At 38.7% G+C, this 27,226-nt stretch overlaps 2 pseudogenes; one reads left to right on the top strand and one right to left on the bottom strand.

Annotated features, from left to right (window-relative positions):
• Positions 1-586: 586 nt before the first annotated feature.
• Positions 587-23,400, bottom strand: LOC106970883 (beta-arrestin-2-like; annotated as a pseudogene).
• A 428-nt stretch (positions 23,401-23,828) lies between these two features.
• LOC106970893 (40S ribosomal protein S4-like) lies at positions 23,829-25,308 on the top strand (annotated as a pseudogene).
• Positions 25,309-27,226: the final 1,918 nt, after the last annotated feature.

Below are 27,226 nucleotides of genomic sequence, written 5' to 3'. Positions count from 1 at the left end.
TTAAGAAAAAAGAAAAGAAATGAAAAAGAGAAAAAAGATAAAAAAGAACAAAGAAAAGACAAATAAAGAAATCGTTTGAAAATTTGAAAAAGTGAATACACTGTAGTAGACTGAAATAAAATGATGGGAGTAACATAGAATTTGAAAAAATTTACATAAAAGCAAAAAATGTAGTAATAAAAATTAAATAAAAATATTTTTAAAAGAAAATTAAAGTAAAAACGAAGTTTTTCTCTTTCTGCATTCAAGAAAAAGAAAAGAAATCAAAAAGAGAAAAAAGAAAAAGAAAGAAAAAAGAAAATTTGAAAAAGTGAGTACACTGAAGTAGACTAAAATAAAATGATGGAAGTAGATCAAATAAAGTATTTTTTTCAAATAAAGTAGAATTTGAAAAAATTTACACAAAGTAAAAAATATAGTAATAAAAATTAAAGACAGATATTTTTAATAAAAATTGAAAATAAAAATGAGTTTTTTCTTTCTGTATTCAAGAAAAAGAGAAGAATTGTAAAAGAGAAAAAGGATAAAGAGAGAGAGAAAAAAAATTGAATAATGAACCTGCTAACAGATTGAAGTAGGACTGAAATTGCTTCATTTTCTCCTAGAGGTCAGTCCATGTAGCTCTTTATAGTCCATACATTAAGCCGGCAGTGAGGTTTGTGTTCTTGAAGAGCGAAGTTGGCCCAATTGGGCGGGGCTCGGTGTAACAGCTCCACTTTCCACTAGATGGCGCTGCTAGCCTACTGGGGTGGATTGTTGCGGTGCTCATCAGTGCACATGTGCATGCGCGGGAGCGGTGAAAAATGGCGCCACCCAGCCACCCAGTCTGTTCTTCCAGATCAGCAATTGCGCACTGATCCTCCGTCTTCAGCTCTCTTCCACTCTCCTCTTTTCCACTCTCCGTGACCAGGCCCCAGGCAGTACCTCTCTCCCAAGTTTTGTCTCAGATGCGGCTGTTTTCCCCAGCCCCTTACTTCCGAAGGACTGCGGCTTTGACCCACTCTGCCCCTCTGCGGAAGGGTCTCACTGAGCAATGGCCGAATGAGGAGTGGCCGAATGTTGGCTGCACCCAGGAACGCCTGCTGGACCCTGCTGTTGCCGGTGCCCCGAGACTGCGGCCAGATGCCAGCCCACCCCCCAAAAAATCGTGAGACAGTGTAGCCTCAGCATTTCAGGGAGCATGGAAAATGCAACACACATCTGGCACCAGGCTTCACCCTCAACAACCTTGCCCCAGCACCAGTTAATGTGGCTGCCTTCTGGGGTCTGCTGGGACCAGGTGGCTTCAACAGTCTCTACCAAATGTCCTTCCAGCAGTGGAACCGCTTTTCCCCGTGTGGCCTGAGAACCTCCTGGACCCCACTCAGTTCCTGGGGATTCACCTTTCCCACCAGAGCACCACCAGGTATGGAGCTGCGGAGTTGCAGCCTTTGCATTCCCCTTGTTTACAGTCTTAATGGAATTTAAACCCTCTCCTTTCTCCTTTCTCCCTTTTTAGTTTAGTCCCTGCAGCTGTTTCGAATTTTCCACTTTCTCTCCAGCTGCTTTTGGGGAGGGGTGCTTTTCCCATATGCTCCCCCCTCCCCAGTCTCCATCCTCTCTCCGCCCGCAGAAGGAGTTCCCTACCTTTCAGGGCTTCTTGCTCCCCAAGTTCAGCTCTTAGTGTTGCGTACCTGCTGAATTCTGTGGTTCAGGTTGTGCAGATTGTTGTGTTAATCTTCCAATCGGTTTTCTAGGTGTGTAGGATGGTTTAGTGTTGGTCTGGCTATACTTCATGGACATGAGACACACAAAAAGCTTCCATGCTCTTCCGCCATCTTGGCTCCTCCCCTTTTCTAACTTCCATTAATATTATGTCTTTGAACCATAGGTAATCTAGAAGTGTATTACTTGTTCCAAATATTTTATAATTTTTTTCCCTATTAAAGGGTTTATTTTCTTCTTTATGTTTAGAAACAAAGAACTGACCTCACCCTCTCCCCCCACATCCCACCTCAGCCTTTCCTGTTGAAGGAAAAGGGAGGAAGAGTGATGGCAGGGGTGTTGGGCGGGTGTTGAATGTGAGAGTTCTTTCTCCCCACTTTGCCTACGGTCACTCCCCTTTTCAGCATCCCCCTCCAAAAAATATAGATTTGAACATGACTTGCCACCCATGATGGGGTTGGGGAAACATAGCCAGAGTCAAAAAAGTAATACCCATTCTCAACAAAAAAATGGGTTCAGAGAGTGTCTGGCTGAAACTGCTAAGGGAGGGAGGTGGGGAGAAGGATAGCTGAGGAAGCTGCTGAGTGGAGGGAGGGCAGAGAGCCTGGGACCCTCCTTCTCCCTGCACCAGCCACCCCCTCTTTGCAGCTCCCTTCTAGCAGAACTGGTCCTCGTCTTTCATCCCCTTCCGTGGCTGCTGGGCAAAGTCCTCAAACACGATGTCATCGTCTGTGGCATAGTTGGTTTCAAATTCAATGAGGTTGGTGTCCACAGGGGCATCAGCTTCAGGCGCGGCTGTCTGGGGCCCAGGGAGGGTGATGTGCTCATGGGGCTTGGGGTGCATAAGAACAAAAGGCACATCAATGGAGACATCCCCACCACGAGACACCACTAGCTTCACCCTGACCCTGTAGAACTCCAGGATTCCCAGCACCTCCTCTTTGGCACCCTCCTTCACGATGGTGCTGGAATCCAGTTTGGTGTCCTTGTGCTTGAACTTCCCATCCAGGCCCAGACCACGCTTCTTCCAGTTGTTGCTGAGCAGTAGTGTGATATACACCTTCCGAAGGTGGAACCGGGTGACACCTGGTCATCTTGCTCAATCTGAGCCACAGGACACTTGTACTGGCCAGTGCTGAGAGGCAGATGTTGGCGTGCTGTCTCACAGAGACTTTGGTCTTCTTGACGGTCTTGGTGGAATTGGTGACAGGGACGTTGATGTTGAGGGGTTCCCCTTGGTTTTATAGCTCTTCGTCCAGGGAAGCCTCAGGTACAGGGAGCAGTCAGACATAAAGTGGAGTGTGGTTTCTACTGAAATCTGAGTGCCTGGTTTCTTTGGTGGAAATTGCAGCTTTTGGATCACCAGACATACAAAGTTCCTTCTGTGGCTTTTCCTTTTCTAGTGACTTAGCACAGAGGCTCGAATCTCAAAGTCTTCCCCACAAGCCTTCCTTGTGTCTTCTGGGTCTGGCTACAGTGTGACAAAGCAGGGCAGATTCTGGGGTATTATATCCAGGTCCTCACGGTCATAGCAGAAGGCATCAGTGAGGGTCACAAACATTTTTTGGTCCTTCAAGTAGTCAGGGTCCATAAGCACCACGTCATCACTTTGTCCAGGGTAGTGTGCAAAGTCCCACTTGCCTAAGTACACGCTGAGCTTGCAGTTAGGGCTCAACTTCTTGGAGACCCTGGTGCCAGGTTTCTCCCCATGGTGCTCACATCAGGTGCCCCAGGGGTTCCCGGGTCCCTGGCTCCTAGTCTCCTAGCTTGCTGCCAAGTTCTTGCTCCTCCCCAACCATTGCCTATGCATGCATGCCCTCTGCTTCCAAATATATATACAATAAAACCTTGGTTTGCCATCATAATTTGTTCCAGAAACATGCTTGTAATCCAAAGCACTTGTATATCAAAGTAAATTTCCCCATAAGAAATAATGGAAAACTCAGATGAGTCGTTTCACAACCCAAAAATATTCACATAAAAATGATTTACAATACTGTAATATAATACAAAATCATAAAAAAATACAAAATATAGAGAAAAAGAAACAAATTAACCTGCACTTACGTTTGAAACCCTTCACAACCAGTGTGGGGGAGACAAGAGAGAGGAGGGTCATTTTGTAGGACGACTTCACTAATGGAATCACTGCTATCTATTGGTTCAACAGAATCTTTATCTTTTTGTGCAACTTTAAACAAGAAACCTATCCAATGACACTTGCTTTTGCCTGCTTTTGAGGATTTCATGGAAATGAGACATTGCATTATTATTTAACAGATTCATCGCTTGCATTGTTACAGCCTTATTTGGGTGGTGCTTTTCTACAACATTTTGCACCGTTTCCCATATTACATATCTCCCTAATCTCATTTGAAGTGAGGTATTCCCCTGCCTTTTTCTCCTCCTCCTTTGCACATGAGATGAAGACATAGACTTCTTATAAAATCTTGCAATTTTGGCCACTCGCATACCTTGTTCGTACTTCTCGATGATTTCCTTCTTAACTTCCACAGTAATCATCTCCTTCTTCTTACCACCTTTCTTTTTCAATATTTTCCTGCATGGGGGCTATTGTATATGCTCACATAGCATGTTGACTACAGTGCAGAATTAATAAAATCTTGCTATATACTGTATTTAATGTACCTGGCAATAAGGCAACAGAGGAAAGGGTCTATATCTGCAGGCAGCTTGACCTAGAATTAAGCAAAGCATTCCTAAGCTTACTCTTGTATGGAAAAGCAAAGGACTGTTCATAGGTGGTTTGAAGTGACAAAAAATACACTAATGCCAGTTGTGGGCACCTTCCAACGTTCTGAAATATCACTGATTTCTGTCAAACACCACGGCCTGAGGCCCAGCATCTGAGCATAGGAGACAGTCACCCACAATCCCTCAGGGAGAGAGAGAGAGAGAGAGAAGAACCATTGGCTCAGCTGTGATCATGTGACATTTGGCATCACATGCTACTCGTATTGCAAGACATCACTTGTTTATTAACATTTATTAGAAATGTTCGCTTGTCTTGTGGAATACTCGCAGAACAAATTACTTGCAATCCAAGATTTTACTGTGAGATACATATGTGTGTGTGTGTGTGTGTGTGTGTATAGTTATATATAACTATGTAACTGTGATATATATATATATATATATATATATATAGTTTAAAAAAACATATATATGTTTTAATTTTAGAGAAAAAGAAGGTGGGGGAGTGGGAGAGAGAGGCAGACCTTGATCCCACGACCCTGGGTTCACAACCACAGCCAAAATCAAGAGTCACTCACCTAACCAATTGAGCCACCCAGGCACACTGCTTCCAAATATTTCAGAATACATATGCATAGCTAAATTCCACTACTGTTTGGGATTATATTTATATATCTCCATCCCTCTAAACCATTGAGACTTGCATTATGACTCAACATATGATCATTTACCAATATATGGTAAATATTTCACATGTACTTGAAAAGTGTGTATAAAGAAGTTTTATAATCTTTTATCTATTTTAATTAGATCAAATTTATTAAAAGCAACCTTCAAATCTTCGATATCTTTACTGAGTTGCCTGTTCTATCGGTTACTATTGAGAAGTGCTTTAAAACCTCCCAACAGCTTTACCCATCTCTTGAGTTCTGGCTCTCTTCAACATCCTACTAACTTTTGTCTCCCGAGCACCGTGAAGTAGGAAAAAGCTCTGATCTGCTGCTTTTCATTAGGACTCTGGCCTGCAGCACTTATATATCAGAAAATTCCTTAAAAGGAAAAGTAGTAGAGGGGCGCCTGGGTGGCTCAGTCGGTTAAGCGTCCGACTTCAGCTCAGGTCATGATCTCGCAGTCGGTGAGTTCGAGCCCCGCATCAGGCTCTGGGCTGATGGCTCAGAGCCTGGAGCCTGCTTCAGATTCTGTGTCTCCCTCTCTCTCTGCCCCTCCCCCATTCATGCTCTGTCTTTCTCTGTCTCAAAAATAAATAAACGTTAAAAAAAAATTTTTTTTTTAAAAAGGGAAAAGTAGTAGAGAATTTCTCTTACTGCAGTGGATTTTCCTTTTCTCAGGTTTCTTTGTTGCTAAAGTATTTCTTGCCCTGATTATTCTCTTTTTTTTTCTTTTAAAATTAAGTTTTGTTTAGTTTTGACAGAGAGAGAGCAATCGAGGGAGGGGCAGAGAGAGAGGGATACAGAATCCCAAGCAGACTTCCCTCTGCCAACGTAGCGCCTGATGTGGGGCTCAAACTCATGAACCATGAGATCTTGACCTGAGCCAAAGTCAAGAGTCTGACGCTTGACAAACTGAGCCACCCAGGTGCCCCTATTCTCTTTTTAATTTCAACATTTAGAGTTGCTTTTCTAGGAGGTTTGTTTTGATAGGAAATACTCTGCCAGAGAGAGAGAATCAAAACTTACATATGCATAGTTTCTGATTGGTAAAGTAACACTTCTGTTTTGTAGAAATTTGGAAAGTCAGAAAAGTAAAAAAAGAAATTAAAAAATCTTCCACCATCTTCACCTGGCTAATTCGTAGTCATCTTTCTGTTTTCTACCTCATTTAACTTTTTCAGTGTCTAATCAACCCCCATTTATATTAAATTAGCTGCTATTCGTAGCACCTTGTATTTTTTGTTGTTGTTTACACTTTTCACAATGTGTTACTATAGATTTATTTCTGTATTTATTTGATTGGCATTTGTCTGTTTCACTAGATTATTAGTTCTAGTGTTGCAAGGACCACGTCTACTTCTCTCTGTAAACATATTATCTATTATGGACTATTTGATATGTATGAAATATGCTTTTTGAGCAGTATTTCTTTTTTGTGTGCATATATGTGTATGTTTTCAATTAATATTCTATTCTGAATGTAATCTCTATGTGTATTTTCCCATTTTCTGTATTTTAAAAATTCGTTTGATGACATACCATATACATTTCTCCATAGGAAGACTGTCTTCTAATACTAGCTCAGTCACCAACTATTTGACCTTGGACATATCAGTTAATATTTATAGGGCTCAGTTTCCTCATCTGTAAAATAAGGAAATGATAATCGCCTTAACTACTCATTTGGAGAATTGTCAAAAGTAAATGAGCCTCACTGATATGCAAGGAAATTGTGGCATAAAAGATACAGAACATGAAATAGTTAAACAAGGATGCATTAAACTGTTGCTACCATTGTTGCTTGATGGATTGTCTACAAAAAGACCATTGGGACCATAAGTGATGTGAAAGAGCCATGTTTACCTCATATCTCTAGGGAAAATGTAACACTTTATATTGACCACATAAATGGAGAAGCTCTTCACACATAGAATGTTTACATCATGGCAGAGGGATAAGTATCATAGAGCAATTAGGTAAGAAAACAACATAGAGCTAAAACAAGATGCAGCTATTTCCATTACAGAAAAGTAGGCAATTAGCTTTTTGTAGAGCACTTTAGCGGGTGGCAAACATCTGCAGAAATGTAATAAACACTCAGTTGCTTCTAAGTAAGTGCATGAGCAAAAAGAAATAATTGCAGTTATTAATAAGGGATGAGAAGAAAACAATCTCTCCCATCTTAGAAGATTGGAAAGAAAATCACCATGAGACAAACCCAGATGACATGAGATCATTTATTCTAACTATCCTGGGTTATCAGCAGGCATTATGAGAATCTTATCAATGTATGTTTTTCCAGGTTAGTTAATTCTTTCATTAAATTTATTTGTTTTTCTCTTTTTGATATAATATACATATGGCAACATTATCACTACTGAATACCGCTTCAATCATTTCCACAAATATTTGCTTTCTTGATAAATTCTTGAGATTAAATTAAAACCTTCAAGTATTGCTATATGTGATACCTGGATGGGTAGACCCTACTAACCATTTGAGTGAAGGTTTTAGAACTCAGAGTTTGCAAAACAAGGTGAACAGTACTACCTACGTAATGCTCTATCTCAAGAATGATCTTCCCAGATGAACTTTGCATTATTTCTTTTGAAGAATAAAAGTAAAAAGCACTATATAATTGCAAGGCATCAATATAGAAACACCCCCAGAGTACGTAGATTCCTTGTCTCAATAATAGAAATGCCACTTTCCCTTAATGTTCAGGGAAAATTCTAGCATTCTCCCAATAAGTGAAACTTTGTTATTCTAAGTTTCTTTTGTTTGGAAAATGTTGCATTACTCGGGAACTAGAATCACTTCATCAGAGAATTTAGAAATAAATATACTTCCCAAATGCTTGTTCGTTTAAATTCTATCTGGCAAAGTAGCCATTTAATCAACAGAGTGAGAAAAATAGAGATTTAATCTATAGCTTAATTGGGCTAGCAACTAATGAATGTTTCAGCTTCTTCTAGCTCCTTCTTCTAGCTGAATGTAGGAGCTAGAAGAAGCTGAAACATTCATTAGTCTGTGGTTTCTCCAATTTTATAAATGATTATTGGTGACTAATGAAGCAATCCTCTACCTCCTCTGTACCATTTGTGGAAACAGAAGCACAGAAAATCCTCTGCTTTTACACTGCCATGCTAAGGTGACTCCATTTGTTAAAGATGCCAAGGGAACACAATTACTCCTGTTCATTAATTACTAGTTAAAGCAGCTTTACTACCATCAGAAACTAAGAAAGTTATGAGAAATGTCAAGGTAGTAAAATATGGAAGTACATTTGAAACTGTGAATTATTCAGAACTCAAGACAGACAATTTATTACTACTTGTTGCTATAATAAATCCTCACTAATGGAACCCTATTAATTAGGAGTTTGGGATGATTTGGAGTCTTGGCTGAGATCTGTCCTTTTATTTATTAGAAAGACATTTGGAAAGCAAGTTAATAGTCAAGCAATAAGGGCAATATATATTTTTTAAAGTCCAGGCTCTCTGCTGCCCTTCTTTATTAATAAATAATAAATGCCATTGTTGCATTTTTTGACCTAGTAAAAGAGGAGGATGCAAAGGGAAGTTTTGTCACACATGAAACCATAGTAATAAAGCCTGTAGACCACTGAAAAGAAGAGAAGAAGAGGAGATGAAAAATTTAAGGAAATAATGGGCAAGAGATGAGTCATGAGCTATGCTCATGAGTGGTGTGCTGGTAAATGTTTAATAATTGTAGCATCTTCCAATTTCTGTAGTGTAAATACTCACGTTATGGACAACTTCAAGCTACCAACCGGATATTATTGAGTACAGAGGTAGAAAGAGAAAATATACATAAATAACCTCAAGGGCATAGGTATTATTAAAGTCTATTTTACTACTAAAATGCTGATAAAGTTAGTAAAAATGTATTAAGATGATAAGGATGCGATGATTTGGAGTATTTATTGCTTTTGTTTTTAATTAATTTAAACCTAAATTCATATAATTTAATTTAAAATAAAGTCTGGTTTTAACAACTAGCTGGCAGCATTCCTAAACTTTCATGAGCTGGTATATATAAGTTGGCTCTAGTATACCATTACATCTTGGTAACACACTCTGTCTCCCAGAGTTGAAACCTAGGGTGCAGCAAAATATATCCAAATTGTGAGTCCAAATAAATATTGGACTTTGAACTATGATACTTTGGACATAGATGGAAACGATTATAAAGCTTTCAGAGAAGCCCTGAATTCAGAATGGTGTCACAAACAATATGGCAGGCCAACAAGAAAGCAGGAATATTGCAGGAAGTAAATGGACCAGGGATAATTTTCCTAATTGTGGGAAGCCTATTTGTCATATCCTCAGCTCTTGTGTGCCTATTGAGAAAACTCTGATAGAACAGGAAAGGCCTTGATTAGATGCTATGGCAAGGAACACATGTTTCATGGTGGGTGTCAGCATAAAGCCTCTAAAGACCAAATAGAAAGACTCGTTCAAAATGAATGCCAGTTGTAGATGCTGAGCAAGTCATTAGGACAAAGCCCATTACCGTGGCAGCCAACGTGGTGTGAAATGACAGTCTGTGGATTCGAGGCCCCATCCCACCACCTCTATGAGTGTTTGGATGAATCTGGAAACAGAGAAGGTAGAAAAGAAACCCTATGACAGACCAAAAGATGAAATTGATAGGAATTTAAATTTTGAGCTGACTGAATATTTACCTTGAATAAGAATATTAATTTGAAAGTTCAAAATATTTTTCTTCAGTCATTGAGTTAGGGTCAGGAAGGCAAGAAGAACTCACAGAAAACAAAGTTACATTTTTGAGGTACATCTGAGTTCTAGCAGGTAAAAATACCAATTCCACTATAGTCAGTACACCCTTGTAAGGAGACCGTTTCTTATTTTAAGAAAAATTTCAAAAACCTCTCTATAATCTAAAAAATCTTCCCATAATCTATTTCTTAAAATAACTTCTAAATTGTGTTTCACTCCCAAATACATTTCTAGCTAAGGTTTTTACATTAAGTTTCCTTCTCGTGTTTACAAAAGCCTTCAGAAATCTCATGTTTATGGTTTCAGGCGTTCCCAGAGCAGTGTTTCTAAATCTGAGCTTTCAGTTCTCCTGATTTACAGCCTTGAGGTCACCATTTATTTCTTCCTTTCCCCAGACCTATATGCCCAGTCAACAGGCCCTTTCAACTCTGCCTTCATGGGCTTTCTTATATCTCTTTATTCCTTCTGATTCCTCCTGTCTTATCTAGAATCCAGGCTCCTTCCACCTCATGTTTAAGTAACTATGATAGTCTCCTAGCTGATCTCTCTACTTTCAGCCCCTTCTAAAAGTTATGTTGGCGTTGTTTCCTAGTACCCTCTGTTTATCATATCCACACTCTTGCTCTTAATCCACAATAACTCTCTTATGTTGAGTCTAAATGCTCAGCTTGATAATCGCCCTTTTCCATCAGCCAGCTGGTTTTTAACAGAGTGTTGTAATTCTTTCCTACCACAAACTGTTCTCACGGCAAGCAACTTGCCTTTCTGTTATACTCGTCAACTTTCCACTTGTCTGCTCATTTCTCTATCCTCCCCTGCCCTTGTCCTAAAATCTCTTCAACCCACTCATGAAAAACCTATATGCTCTCAGCCAAATCCCATTTCGTACTCTAAACTTTCCTCGCCTCTCCAGCCCCTAGGCCAAGTTCCAGATTAGAGTATCTATAAGGCTATTATCTGCGCCACAGAAAATGCCATTGATTAGACATTTTCTTGGTCTGCTCATTATGTCTCATGTATCAAACCAGATTGTAAAGTACTTAAGAACAGTTTAGATCTTGTACTTGTATATTCTTCATAACACTTAGCATAATATTGGGCTTGTGTGTTGATACTTAAATTTTTTTTTTTGAAAAGCCATTTATTTATTTATATCCATTAAGCAAATCTTATTTCCTTGGTTTATTGCAATATACATTTGGGGAATAAAATTCCATTCCTTTAAGGATACTTCATTAATTGAAACTAGCCTTTTTCCAATCCATCTAAACTGAGATGTTTACTTGCCTATGGCAATTTTTAAACATAATCTACATGTATGTGCTATGGATTAGTATGAAGTAGTTTATTTTTTGCGAGTCTGTTTTAGTCAATATACTTGATTATATCATAGAAAAATAAAACCACTGACCCATCACCAACCTATCAACCATCCCTTTAGTTATTTAGCAATGCAGGATTGGGTAGTAACTGGTTTATTTATTCATTTATTTGGCAAATGTGAATCAGACACTTGTTTCGTGTTAGGCATGAGTCTAGGACCTAGGTAGGTGCCAATGTACATATGACCCCTTCTTTCAAAAGCTTAGAGTCTTTTAAGAAGATAAACAATAAACAATAATGAAAAAACAAGTTAAAATACTATGGAGGCAGTGAAGCAGTGTGGGTAGAAGAGCAAGTTCTGAAGTTGGTCGGCTTGAGTGGACCATGGATGGGCTCACAGCTTTCTAACTGTGTGATATTGACAAATTTCTTAACCTTACCAAGACTCACTGTCTTCATTTGTAAACGTGGAATAAATGTAGTCATCACAAGAATCAAATTTAAAAACTTAATGTAAATTACTAGAATTTAGAGGGCCATCTAAAGTACTAATAGCAAGTATGTATAGATAAATTTGTAATTTTATTATAATCACAAATATTAACAGTGTAATGAAGGCAAGATACAGGTTGGCAGTGCAGGGGCAGAGTCTGGAATCAGGAAGGTTTCCCTTGGGAGGTGAGAAAGAGAGTGGTCTAAAAACTAAATGGTGGGATTAGAGGTTGAACTAATCCACAGAAGAAGATACAATTTTAGAAGAAAGGCAAGACTTATGGTCTAGAAGAAGAGACGGGGTGGGAGTGCAGGAAAGAACACCAACTTCTATTTCTTGACCTTCTGGTACACTTGGTAAGCAGCAGCTACCACTGGTGAAAGATTAAAAGAGAGCCTGGTTTTATTAAGGACAACAGATAAAGAAAGTGTTAAGGCCACAACTGGGCTTGTTTCAAGTGCAACTTATTTCACCAACATAAGGATGGATCTTTGACTATAATGTATCAAAGAGTAATGGAGCAGGAAATGGGTCAGTCTTCAGGCAAACAACCAAACTTAGTGTCATTTGAAAAAATAAATGGATTGAATAATTTTCATGTTGACACTCCCATCTTATGATTTACGGGTGCCTTGTTTTTCTCTTAGTTTGTGACATTACAGATATTACAAATAACTATTCACTTATGTTGAAGAAATTTTTTGTTCTTGGCCTTTGTAAGCTTGCAGAGGGCTTCATAATAACGCATTAGGCTTTTAAAATAGAAGGTCTTGAATTTGGCTGATGTATTTTAAGTTCCTGATTTATAAAGCTCTTCTGGGAACAATGCAACTGGTTACTGAACTAGACATGACTGTTAGTATTTAGTGTGTCTGCTGTCTAGAGTGTGGGGGTAGCACTAGCAATGGGTGACCTGCCATATCCCCTTAGCTCACCCCTACACAAACCAGAAATGCCAGGCAGTTAATGCTGCTGGAGTAGCCCTCAGCCTTGGACAGTTGGGGATTTGGTAGAAAGATGCTCACACTTTCACACGTTCTCTCTCCTCAGATGGAATAAGTCTGAGATGTGTTCCATATTGTCTCTTTGAACTCTATAGTGGAATTAAGTGTCCCAGATCCTGTCTGCTCCTGACTGAATCAGGAATTTTCCTCTGACAGATCTCCCTTCTCTTTGTTAATGGTTCCCATAGACATATACCCATGCTCCCATTTCTCCAATTTCAAAAACAAACCAAAATAAAACAATTACCCTCATTTCAACCTCCAACTACCCTGCATTACTCTGCTTATTTTTTCAGCAAAACTGAAAGTCCCCTATTTTTATGCCAGTTTTTCTTTTTTTTATCATTTAATCTCTTCTGTTTTTTGACAGATACAATGACTTAAAAAAAAAATAAACAAGCACAAAAACTGTGTTTAAAAAAAGTCTAGAAACTTTTTAACCAGATTTAAAACTGAAAATATTTTACCATAGATGTTAACATATTTTTCTATAAATCACTGTGTTTCTACCAAATCACAAAACTTGATATGACTTCTGAAAAGTGAAGAACAACACCAGGGATGATTCTCACAAGCAAAAAATTAAATTACTTTAATTCTCCTGATCACTTTATAACATATTTGTAGTATCATTCAAATCTTGATTTAAATTCTTATTAATGTATTATGAAAAGAAATGAAAGAAGGATGAAAAGAAAGAAAACAAATTTGAAAACGATTATTTTTACATTGTCTTGCAGAGCCTCAGGACCCAAAGGAGAACCAGAAAGTCAAATTTTATAAATTTATTTATTCTATATGGAATGAGAAAGGATTCTAACCATTATTCAAATTTTTTTTTTAGATTCAAATTTCGGCATTGTAGTACTTTCATGATTTTTTGTTTGTTTGTCTTTAGGTTTTTTGTATGTTTATTTATTTTTGAGAGAGAGAGAGAGAGAGAGAGAGCGAGGTGCAGAGAGAGGGGAAGACACAGAATCTGAAGCAGGCTCTAGGCTTCGAGTTGTCAGCACAGTCTTGTCACGGGGCTTGAACTCAAGATCATGACCTGAGCCCAAGCTGGATGCTCAATCAATTGACCCACCCAGGTGCCCCAGTAGTTTCATGATTTTATTTAATGTGTTTATTAGCTAAAATATGAGGCAGTCACATTTAAATGAAAATAGCAAGATTATATACTATCACAGGAAGAGCTTCAGACTACAAGGCTCTTTTCCAAACGTTAGACCTTGGGACCCAGTTATTTAAATGCCTGTTGCTGTAGTTTGGGAATAATAGCACTGAGCCTAGATGGTTTTTGCGAAAATTATTTAAGATAATGTCAAAGAGTTTCCTAACAGAACTAAAGTGCAGTTCAACCAACTGTAATGTAATAGCCTGAACTTAGTCAAAACTCAAATGCAGTTGACCTTGAACAACATGGGTTTGAACTGCATGGGCCACTTATACACACATTTTTTTCAATAAATATATTGTCAAGTTTTTTGGAGATTTTTCTCTTACAATTTTCTTAATATAATTTTCTTTTCTCTAGTTTACTTTGTTGCAAGAATATAACATATAATATATATAGCATGCAACATACATGTTAATTGACTATTGATGTTATCAGTAGGGCTTCTGGTCAAAGGTCAACAGTAGGCCACTAGTCGTTAAGTTTTTGGGGAATCAAGAGTTATATACAAATTTTTGACTGTGTGGGGGTTTGGCATCTGACTCCATGTTGTTCAAGGGTAAACTGTAATTTTTAAAAACTATTATCTACTTTGATTTCCAGCAATAACTCAAAAAGTTGAAAACAGAGAAATACACAACTAAAACCCAGCCATATCACAGAAGATTATAAAAATTTTTGGAAAGCTCACAAGGGATCTTTTCATATTAAACAGGTTTTAAAGCTAGAGACTTGTTGCATGAAAGTACCCACATCTACACATATATGAGGAGATTAACCAAGATGTTCATGGGTTTTAGTTCTGTAATAAAGAACTGGACTCTGGGTCATTATCACAGCTGAGAAATTACATCCTAAAAACTTGAAAAAAAGAATGTAATAAGTTGGTGTTGCCTTTAGGGGATATTGCTCTAATGGACTTGAAAAAATTAACTTACTCAACTTAAAAATTATTAAGTTAAACATTTGATGAAATTTTAAAAATAGATATGAATCCCACCATAGCTCTTCTTGATGGAAAAAAACAAAGGATAAAAAGGTTTAATTGTCCAAGGCTGAACTAAATACATAGCTTATTTTATCCTGTTCCTTGGTATTTATATAGATTTCCAGAGTTTCTTATGTTTATTCCATCATCAGTGTAAACAATGATGTCTAGGCTGTTAACAGGTTCAAGTTTAGTTTTAAATCCTATTTTCAAGTCCAAAGCTATTAAATCTCCAGCTGTCCCAATTTTGAGCACTTGAAATTACAAGAAATCTTTTGTTTTCTGAGATACTAGCACTATTTTGCTACAGTAAGATTTAAACTGTTTCCAGTATGTTACCACCTTACATAAAACCATCAAACCCCTTGGCACAAACATTGAGAATCTAAATTACTAATTGCTTACAGTGGGTGTTAGCTACAATTTTAGGAAAAAGAAATTTCTGTTTACTAATTAGTCCATTTCAATGGCCTGAGTCTATATTGGCACCCCCCCCCCCAAAAAAAAGAAGAAGAAGAAGAAAAAGATTATCCAGTCCAGTTTCTAATATTTTCCATATGTCAAACCTATTAAGAATAGGGACACCATCAGGGGTGCTGTTGGCATTATGATGTGAGAGTTCTTCATTGAGTCAGAATGTCTTGTATGCATTGAGGGTTATTTGGCATCTCTGGCCTTGTACTCACTAAATGCCTGGGGCTGTCCCAGTCATTATGACAATCAAAAACCTCCTCCACACATTTCCAAATGTTCTCTGGAAGCAAATCACCCCCAGCTGAAAACCTAAACCTCAGAGGAAGAACTAATTTGTTTTTTGATGCATCTGTTTATTATCCACTTATAGATAACGATTTCTAGGTTATTCACAAGTTATAGCCAAAGTTTTCTATAATTTAATTTTTTTCAAAAGTATCAGTCAGGCTAACATTTTTTTTCTATTCTGCCACAAGCTTAATATAAATTCTAGAACTCAAATATATTTTAAATTCTTAGTCTGGGCAAATGAAGTAGTTACCACATGGTAGACTTACCAGGTGCGTGCACGTGCACACAACAACAACAACAACTTTGTGACTTGGTTACATAATTTTCTGCAGGAAAAAGATCCACAGCAAATTTTTGAGAATCTGGCTTATAAACATAATAATATCAAACTGCTTAATCAGCACTTTCAGACTTCCTCTTTTAGTAAATCCAGAATTGTTCACTAAAACAAAACAAACACCCCATGACTTCTCTAGTCTTGAACACCAGTCTTAAAGATAAACAGTATGAATAAGGAGAAACAGAATGAACATATGAAGCTATTAACAAGTTAGATATGACAAGATTGCACTTCAATTAGTAATGACAAGATAGTACATGAAGGTTTGCTTCCCAAATGCATAAATAAAATCTCCACTCACCTCACATAGACCTTGTCACGCAGTCATCTCATATTAGAGAGGATACGGTGTGTTATGTGCTATAAAACATAGTCTATAACAGTTACTGACTTAGTCAATTTATATCTAGAAATCTTTTTTTTTTAACCAGCCATTCTAAGAAACACAAACTTCACATGCATGCCCACTACTACAGGAAAGAGGATAATAAAAAAATGGAAAACTTACCATTTACCTATGACTTAGAAAAATACCAGCACAAAATTCAGCTCAACAGCCAAGCCTCAGGTAACAAATTTCATATTCCTTATTATGGCTTTCATCAAGAATCTCAATATGTCTTGAAATGTTTAGGTGAGATGCATTTCTCTTCAAAAACATTCTAGCTTTCAAGACTCAGCTTCAAAACAAAATTGGATAAATATTAAGTTGAAGGTAAATTAAGAGAGACTCAAATCTATTTTAGTGAGAAATCTCTATAAATTCTATAACTGCGTAAAATTTCTACATGTTTAAGTTTCTTAAAACTTTATTTAAATTAAAAAAAATTAATGTTTGTTTTTTCAAGAGAGAAAGAGAGAGAGAAAGGGAGAAGAGAGAAACAGAGAGACAGAGCTTGAGTGGGGGAGGGGCGGAGAGAGAGGGAGACACAGAATCTGAAGGAGGCTCCAGGCTCTGAGTTGTCAGCACAGAGCCCGATGCGGGGCTTGAATTCACAAACCATGAGATCGTGAAGTGAGCTGAAGTTGATGCTTAACAGACTGAGCTACCCATGCAACCCAAAACTTTTTTTTTAATGTGTTCAAGTCCTGTTTTTTTTTTAGAGGGAGAAACAGCAGAACTAGGAAGGAGGGATGTGAGAAAAAGACACCAGTGCCCCTTGATGGGTGAGATCCAGCACAGGCTTTGTCTGTGTGTGTGATCAAGGCCACCCAGCAGCCTCCACCAGCCTTTTCCTGTGAGGACAGGGTGTGAGGAAAACCTGGGCAGACATGAATTTTCCATGAGGGTGTGGGTGGGATAAATTGGATCTGGGTCCCTCTGGACCAGGTGAAAAAGCCAGAGCCCACAGCATCCTTGGCAATGCAAATAGAGGCACAACGGTGGTGTTTGGTTTCTTTTTTCTACCATTCTTACTTTTTTTCAACAAATACAAACTAAACATGAAACAAATATTTACTCCAATTTTTATCAATTGTGAATTCAGGGAAAGAACATTGGAGTTGCATCTAAATATTTAAAATCTATCTACAATTATAATGTTTCAAATAGAAACAACAGTAGTTTAAGAATTGTTACCAGTCCTGGAGTGCCTGGGTGGCTCAGTTGGTTAAGCACCTGACTTCGGTTCAGGTCATGATCTCGTGGTTCATGGGTTCAAGCCCTGCATCAGGCTCTGTGCTGACAGCTCAAGCCTGGAGCCTGCTTCAGATTCTGTGTCTCCCTCTCTCTCAGCCCTTCCCTTGCTCATGTTCTGGCTCTCTCTGTCTCTCAAAAACAAATAGATGTTAAAAAAAAGTTTTTTTTAATTGTTACTAGTCCAAAGATTAACATCTTTTATTTCATTTTTTTTAATTAAGTTTTTAATTTTGCTTCCAGTATAGTTAACATATAGCATTATATCAGTTTCAGGACCTTTTATTTCATTTTTAATGAGATTTTTAAAAATAACAATAGCACTACCCCAGAAGGGGTGATTTTTCCTGCTTTTAAAATACTTTTCAAATTCTGGCTTTAACTTTTGGAATACACAGAAACTAAATAAAAAAAGTTCTATTGAATGAAACATATTAACTACTGTAACAAGCAAGACATGTTCTTTTGGAGCAAGGAAAACAACTGGCAGAAAAAGAAAAGAAAGTCCTGTCAATATAGGATGAGTAAGCAAATTCTATCCTTCCCTCCTTCCTTCCTTCCTTCCATCTCTTTTCCTTTCTTCTATCTCTCTTTTCTTTCTTCTTTGTCCTTCCTTCCTTTCAAACTCCACTTTTCCTAAAGTGGATTTCACAAAACTGGAATCGAAGAACTAAGGTGGGTAGGGAGGAGGAACAAAGTACAAACAGAAAACAAAGAGGGGTAGATTCATAGAAAACAGAAAATTTATAGTCAACCTATGGTCCCACTCCAATGTGGTAGAAGCTGCTTGAAGTAATTTAAAATGGAGCAGGAGCTCAGGTTTGTACTGTGGTGTGAAAATCAGGAAGGAATTCACCACAGGAAACCAATATGCCTTCCTATTTATTCCACATTCTGCTTCCTGTAGCCTTTCTCCTCAGGAAGGGCCTCTTTCTACTACTTTTTCACTCTCTTGGAGGACTTCTGAGCATACACACCAAGCAGGAAGTTTGAGTTTCCTGGGATGATTTAAAAGATCATTTTAGGGGCACCTGGGTGGCTCTCAGTCGGTTATGCATCTGACTTTGGCTCAGGTCATGATATCATGGTTTGTGAGTTCAAGCCCTGCATTGGCCTCTAGGCTGAAAGCTTGGAGCCTGCTTCAACTTCTGTGTCTCCCTCTCTCTCTGCTCCTGCCCCCCTTGTGCTCTGTCTCTCTCTCAAAAATAAATAAATGTTAAACAAAAAATTTAAAAGACCATTTTAAAGACTATTCATGTGTGTGGATAACTCATTTGCCAATTTTGGGATGAAATTTAATCTTTGTTTATATTTCCATTCTTAGAGATCACCAAAAAATTGGAAAACATTCTTTGATTTAGGACATTTGATGTTATTAGAAATTTTACTTCTGTGTATACTGTGACCCATTTGGTCATGACTAAACCTCATATGTCACTGCTGTTTGGAGTCACTCTGAAAACAGGTGTTACAAAATTGTGAAAAGATTTAATTAACTAGGTAATATGTTTGAACATCCAATAGAAGGTATAAATGTAAAATAACGCCAGAAAAGCATTTCAGACGTAAAACACCACCTGAAAAGCATTCCTTCAAACAGAAGTACATTCCTCCTAGGTACCTGATTCTTTACTCTTTGGTCACAAGGTAAAATAAGTTTTATTTTTCAAATCATTTTGGCCAGTGTTTTCATCTTGGCTACAACCTAAGGAAGACAGATATTGCAATATGAAATGCTGGAGTATGTAAGTTGATGTGGTTTTTGTTTTCGTAACTAGGATTGGATTGAAGCATGGAGTCATTAAATTAGTGGTGAAGCAGAAGGCTCTTTCATGGAGGTACCTCCCCAACATTGACCATGGGAGGTACTGACCGTTCTTACGGTGCCCCGTAGAACAAGTGACCATATGCTGGTGATTTACAAGCCAATAGTCCCACTGTTTCATTTGAGAAGGATGAATCAAAACTTTCAGTAAGTTGGCTACAGGATGTTTGTTGTTTTAAGATGATTTGACTTTTTAAAAGGTCTAAATACAAATTTTAAGTAATGTATCTGAACAATATTTACTCTTTGTTTTAAGGTCCTATGAATTCCTCAAAGTTCACATTCAAATCAAAGGTGAGCTTGGCTCAAGGTTTGCCTTTGGTGCTGTCTTATCTTATTTCTCATCACCAACCACCCCCCCCCCTCCCATCTCCCAGCTTTTGCTGTGCCTCCTCTCCTCCCAGACCTCCTGGCTGTTTTTCTCTAAGCATTGTCTGGGGTCCCAGATCTTGTGCAATAGTTCCTCAGTGTATAGTGTCTTTATTTTTACTACCTAAAACAATCTGAACTTCCAAGAAATCTTTCTTAATCATCTCCTCTATCAAAATCTCTCTATCTTTCTTTATGGCTTTGGATTCAAGCTACCTAATTTTAGCCAAACTTGTTATCATGCTCATTAGGGATCAGTGGGTCAGTATTCCCACTTTCAGGTTATATTCCTATGTTTAGCAAAGGTCACCTGGAGCCATAACACATAAACTCAAATACAGACAGGACTCCCCCCCCGCCCCACCCCCAATACCATGGCACAAATACATGCCATGGTTTCCAACAAGGACCAGCAGAGAAAATGTAGCTGGTTCTGTGATTCAACCCCATCATTGGAAAACAGTGTGAAAAACCCATGTTTTCCAATGTATGCTTGTGAAGTTATGGGGTAAGGGGCTCAGCAAAAGCATTCATAACAACGACAGGCAGACTATTCATTTCCCTTTCATAACATAAACCAGAATCAAGTCACTGGAAGCCAATTTTGAATCTGAGGCAGATAATGTTTCCTGTATCCTGCTATTATTTTTCTCCCCAGCATGTGCTCAATGAAGATAAGTCCTGTGAATAATTATCTGACTGCATAAAACCATTAGGCCAGGTTCCAATGAGGTACCACAGCTGTGCTAGGGACCAGATAATAGAGAAAGAACAGCACTCAAGGCTTTTTACATCATCTGTCTCCACCATCACTAGTGCAGTGGAGAGAAGACAGGACCCAGAGTGGGGTAGTCCCAGTTTTCCAGGGTAGGTCACAAGACACCAAGGGTATAGGAGTCAACAAGCGAAGTCGTCTAAGAAAAAGCCAAGAGGACTGTTCTAGGAGATGTATCTCCTAAAACCTGGAGATCGGGCTGGTTCTGTCTTTTAGTCTCTACTCATGCGGAAGAAATACAGTCAGTATGTTACAGTTAACTTTAGCCTCTAAGATAAAGCCAAAGTATAGGAGAAGCTTGATGATTCACAAGCATATACTCTGAAGTTCTTTCTCTGGAAGTAATTGTGGTAGGTTAAACAAAACCAACTCCTTAGAACAGGTGTAATTCTCTCCTAGAAAGGGTTTGGAAAGGGCTAATGCGCTGCTACCTATATTGTTCCTCTGACCAAAATGCAATGTTTTGTTTATTTAATTAATGGCTTTCTTCTCATTAGGATTGCTGCCACAACCAAATGGAGATTTCTCAGCCTGCCAAAGCGACGAGTTTGGACTGTTTGCCTTGAGGCTAGCTTTTTGCTTTCTCTCTAATTTTTTAAAAGCTGTCTTAAAGACAGGAGTTTAAGCTACATTAGAACCAGAGGAAAATATCAGCAAACCCCACTGAAAAGAGTAAGTGGATTGCCTAAGGGGTTTGTGCCCCAAAGGTCAGATCTAATTCAATAACAGTCTGTCTGGGAGTCAGAATCAGAATATTTTTAAAAGGTCTAGGTGTTTTCTTCATAATTAGGTCAAAAGAGGTGAGGCTACTCAGCAGGGGCCCATTTTTAAAATAAACTAAAGGCTTCCTATTCAACTCCAAATACAGGTGGAGCAAAGCTAAGTCTATATAACATCAATACATAAAGAATAAAAGTGAAGTATCCCTTCTTTCTCTCAGATGATTCGTTTATGTGACATGAATACTGCAGTGCCTGAACACTGTCCTGTTTTCAAATAGATTTGGACCCATACTTGCAGAAAAAGAAAACACAAAAAAGACCACAGTAAGATAGGGGTAGATGTTTAGACAGAAACATGAGCAGAGATGAAGAAAACTTAGACAGGAAGATGTCATAGTCTTTGGGGGTAAAGGAAGAGAAGTAGCAGAAAGATGCATATGCCGCTCCCGAGCATCAGTGTACTCAGGACTGCTGATGGGTGGCTCTTTCCTGCTGGTTTCTGCTCTGGTTCATAGCATGTCTACACACATCTTTCCTTAACTTGGAAAACTTTGAGAAAAACATCCATGGGAAGAAGACAATGGCTCAGGGAATTTCCATAGCAAACCATTTTGACATCAATGAAAATCACTGGGGCAAACATGGAAGTCTCATCCCTTTTGTCTGACTTTCATTAAGACAAATTGAATGTTTACTGATTATCCAGGCACATCTTTGTAGGCCGATTGAATGGCTTGAGGAGAAAATGTCTTTATGAATGAGAGCAGGAGAGACTTTGGAAGCTTTTCTCTGATGTATAGCAAAATATCAACACATCTTTTTGGAGGAGAATAGCTTTAATTGCATCCTTTCATTATCAAAAACGAGAATACAATTTTCTGAGAATGTTCCAGCAGAGCTCTTTCATTTAGCCATGGGCACTGCCTGGGAATCAGAAAGCTGGACTCTGGTTTAGTTTGGGTAAGACTGTGTGGAAAGTTAGAAAAGGCTGCTGACCCCTTGGCTTCACCTTTCACATCTGTAAAATGTGGAGATTGACTTAGGAGTATTTTAAGGTCCTTTCTGGTGCCAATATTCTGGAAATCTATGCTTCCTCCTGACAGCTCAGTGAAAGAAAACCATGTCTCTAGTACGTTTTGTGGATTACTATTAATAAAAAAATAGAATAATACCATGGTTTGAATAATGAAGAAATTTTTGTATTTGTGAGTAACTGTGTTTTTTAATCTCACTCCAGTTAGGAGCTGTATGTATAACAAATGGAAATAGAACTTGTAACAGTATGTCTTAGTGTTTATATAGTCAGCCTTCCTCCATGGCCAAAGAAGTATGTGTTAACCTATTACTATATAATCTCCAGAAGTTGTGAAGTAGACAGATTAAAGTTCTTTTTATCAAAATAGCACAAGAGTTCTGGAGAAAATTTTTTAAAAATGCAATAAATCTGAGAGAGCTCTGGAATTTGGCACCTCAGTTGAGGGGAGAGGTGCAGGACTAAAATGCCCTTATAGGCAAGTAGGTCTATGAAGGGTGGAACATGTTGGCATGGCCTGCCTTGCCAATAACAAGCTGTGTGATGTAAAACAAGTCCCTTAGCCTCTCTGTTTCCCAGAATCCTTATCTATAGAAGAAGAAATTGAAGTGGATGCATTCCTAACCACTTTCAGTCCTAGAGTCTTATGACTCTGAAGGAAGAGATTAAAATGCAGTTAATTACAATTTAATAGTATAAATAAATTGCACAGATACATATTTTAAATCCTTAGGAGAATAAATTCTTGTTTATAATTTTATTTTATGAGAGAGAGAGAATATGTGAGCGGGGGAGAGAGGTAGAGGGAGAGAGTGAGAGAATATTAAGAAGGCTCCACACTCAGTTCAGAGCCCAATGTGGGGCTTGATCCCATGACCCTGGGATCAGGAGCTGAGCAGAAATCAAGGGTCCGATGCTCAACCAACTGAGCCACCCAGGCGCCCCAAGAGAATAAATTCTTCAGACACTCATTTACATATAAATTATTTATAAGTTAATTAAAACTCATACTTTAGGTATAAAAGAGACCTTAGCAATCGTACCAAGTGTTGCAAAACTGCCTCATAATTATTTGTGAATGTGCCCCTTACCTTGTGCATTCTTCGAGGGAATAAATAGTCTTGTGTTTTTTTGTATCATCAGTAGTTAGACCAGTACAGATAGTGAATAGATACTCAGTAAAGACAAATTAAATAAATTTGCAGATAAAGAAACAGAAATCTTGAAAAGTTCCACTAAGCTACCTGAAGTCACACAAGTAGCTAGATTGGAGCTTCTGCTTTTTCTGAGACCCAACCCAAGGAGGGCTGGTTCTTTTTAAAGGCCAAATTGATATACTTTTTTCTAAAAACATCATTAGCAATGACATGTTTTCCATGAAAATAGGTCTTTTAAGGACTTTAAGGCAGGCCAAATAAAATTAAATGGAGAATAAGTCACATAATAAATATTCAATAACTATTCACTGATTGATTTAAACTTGAATCAAACTACTCTATCTTCTTAAAAGTAATAAAGTTATCTTTTTGTGCCTAGCACAGTCATGGTTCGTGGTCCCAAGAAACATCTGAAGCATGTAGTGGGCTCAGCATTGTATGCTGGATGAACTGACCGGTGTGTTTGCTCCTCGTCCACCTACTGGTCCCCATAAACCAAGAGAGTGTCTCCCTCTCATCATTTTCTTGAAGAACAGACTTAAGTGTGCCCTAGCAGGAGATGAGGTAAAGAAGATCTGTATGCAGTGTTTTATTAAGATTGATGGCAAGGTCCAAACTGATATAACCTACCCTAATGGTTTTACGGATGTCATCAGCATACACAAGACTGGGGAATATTTCCATCTGATCTGCAACACCAAGGGTCACTTTGCTATTCATTGGATTACACCTGAGGAGACCAAGTACAAGCTGTGCAAAGTGAGAAAGATCTTTGTGGGGACAAAAGGACTTCTTCATCTGGTGACCCATGATGCTGGCACTATCTGCTATCCTGATCCCTTCATCAAAGTGACTGACACCATTCAGATTGATCTGCAGACTGGAAAATTTACTGACTCCATCAAGTTTGACACTGGTAATCTGTGTATGGTGACTGGAGGTGTTAACCTGGGAAGAATTGGTGTGATCATCAACAGAGAGAGGCACCCTGGTTCTTTTGATGTAGTTCATGTGAAAGATGTCAATGGCAGCTTTGCCACCCAACTCTCCAACATTTTTATATTGACAAAAGCAACAAACCATGCATTTCTCTTTCCTGTGGAAACGATGTCTGCCTCACCACTGCTGAAGAAAGAGACAAGAGACTGGCAACCAGACAGAGCAGTGGGTAAAATGCTCTCTAGATGATGTGATTAGAAGACTTTATATTTGAAGATAATACAGCATGAAAGAAAAGTTATATTTCTGGAGTAGCTGTCCGTCTTTATTTCTTCTTTGCCTATATCACATGCCATCAAAGGATGAAGTATATTTTGCCACACTCTTTTATTTTTAGTGTTTTTATTTTATTTTGAGAGGGAAAAAGAGCATGAGTGGGAGAGGGGCAGGGACAGGGACAGAGAATCCCAGGCGGCTCTGCATTGACAGCGCAAAGCCCAACGTGGGCTTAATCTCACAAACCATGAGATCATGACCTGAGCTGAAATCAAGAGTCGGTCGCTTAACCGACTGAGCCACCTAAGCACCCTATTTCTCCACACTCTTGAATCTATCCCAGCCTATCACTGCTTTGACCAATAGAGCCCTGAGAGAGTGACACTCCATTTGTTCTGGCCCTGATCTTTAGGGCAATGGTGGCTTTTGCCTTGGTGTCTTGGAGCCTGGAGCTGTTAAACACAAAGTTCAGCTTCAGTGCTCAAGAGGTCCTCAGACTACACAGACGAGAGAGGAGCCCAGCTGAGCTCAGTCTTCTAGCATTCCCATCTAGTCATCAGACATGGCAGAAAGCCATCTTGAACTGTCCAGAGCAGCTCAGCTTTTAGCTAAGTATCATAAAGTGATCACAGTGGATGACCCATGAAGCAGAAGAATCATACAATCGAGTCCTACTTGAATTTGTGGTTAACAAAATCTTGAAATATAATAAAAGACTGTTATTTTAGGCCACTTAATTTTGGGGTGTTTATTTGTAATGATAGGTAGCTGAATTCTTTGTTAAAAAGTTATATAATTCTACATTTTCTATAAAAGAAATTCTTTTCTTATCTCCTACTCTTATCCCAGATTAACACAGGTTGGAAAGATTCAATAATGCTGACCAATTTGAAATTTTGCTATGGTAAGAATTTCCGCAGGATGTCAACATTAAGAAAAGCTATGGTTTATTTTAAAGCAAAGAAGTTCATTTTAATGGGATCCATAATATACAAGCTATAGTATCAATTTCTGTTCCCATAAATGTAGCCTTACCTTTTATAGAGAAATCGAAACAGTAAAAATTTGCCTAACACAGGTGTAAGTGTTTCACAAAAAGCATTCTGAGAGAATGACTGCCATTTGTAGCATAAGTACTATCATTTCCTTTCTTTCCCTGTTACTAATCCCTGATTTACTATTTCCATGTTCACTCCAAACACCTCATTCACTTATGTATGGATTCCTTCAAAAAGCCTTTACTGAATCCCTACTGCATTTCTGACAGTATCCTAAGCATTGGTGAAGAAGCTATGATGACCAAGAGGTAGACCTGTACCTCAAGGGGCAAGAATTCTATCGGGGAAGACAAGTTTAGTACTAAACATGGCCCATGGATATAGTAAGTGCTAAAATGGAAGTAAGTAGGGGTTCCTGGGTGGCTCAGTGGGTTGAGCGTCTGACTCCGGCTCGGGTCATGATCTCACAGTTCGTGGGTTCGAGCCTCGCGTCGGGCTCTGTGCTGACAGCCTAGAGCCTGCTTTGGATTCTGTGTCTCTCTATCTGCCCCTCCCCCACTTGCACTCTGTCTTTCAAAAATGAATAAACATTAAGAAAAACTTTAAATGGAAGTAAGCATGAAAGAAAATGGGGACTCAGAGATGAGCAGCAGTGCCTGCAAAAGTAGGCTGAAAGTTTCAGAGAGGGAGAAGTTGGGTGTTAAAAGATAAATTTCACAGTTAAAGAAATGGTAAAGGACCTTTTAGGCAGAAAGAATGGCATTTGCAAAGGGAGTAAAAGGTAAGGGGAAAATGGCAAAACTTCCACTGCGGATGTAGCAAAAAATTGACAGGGGAGGGCAGGGGACTGACAGGGGTAAATAATGGATTATGGTAGAGATGGGGTGGGGGCACAGGGTGACGAACTCTTATGCCATGAACTCATAGTCAACTGGCCTTCATCCAGTGCTCCCTGTGAGACCTGTGGAGTGGGTAGCATGCCCACCACTATCCACAACTGATTAGACCAGAGGCTTATACCTGGCGCAAAGTCAGTTCATCCTTTTGTTTGATTGCGATCAAGCAGATTCTCTATCAGAAACTTGCCTGAAGAAATATGATTGGAGACTACGCCTTGTCACATGGTAACGTACACTAGATCAAACAGTCATGTAGACATGGGGTCAGCTCTGACCTCATGGCAAGTCAGACCCACAAGCAAGTTAATGCTACTGGGCATCAGCCAACGCTACAGGCCTTACAGAGTCTGTGGGTAAGAAGACAGGTAATACTGAGAGAGGCAGGAATGAAGGAGTGGGCAGTCAGAATGGAAGTGAGAGTGAGAGAGGTGTAGGGAGAGACCCCTGAGAACAGCCATGGGGAGACCAACTCTGAGAGGAGGGAGTTGGTTTGGACAATTAGGCCAAATGTAGTAGAGCTTAGCACATGAGCACCTGGCTTTAGCCATTGGATTTGACAATTATTATTGACCTCAGAAAGAAGGCAGCCTCAGAGGATGTGTGGCCAGAGTGTAGACACTCTTATTAGGAGTCTGAGGCTGCAGAGTGTGTGGCATA

Source organism: Acinonyx jubatus, chromosome A1 (assembly GCF_027475565.1).
Source record: "Acinonyx jubatus isolate Ajub_Pintada_27869175 chromosome A1, VMU_Ajub_asm_v1.0, whole genome shotgun sequence".
Taxonomy (NCBI): Eukaryota; Metazoa; Chordata; class Mammalia; order Carnivora; family Felidae; genus Acinonyx; species Acinonyx jubatus.
The sequence above is the reverse complement of the archived record's forward strand: the minus strand, read 5'-3'. Positions and strand labels throughout refer to the sequence as shown.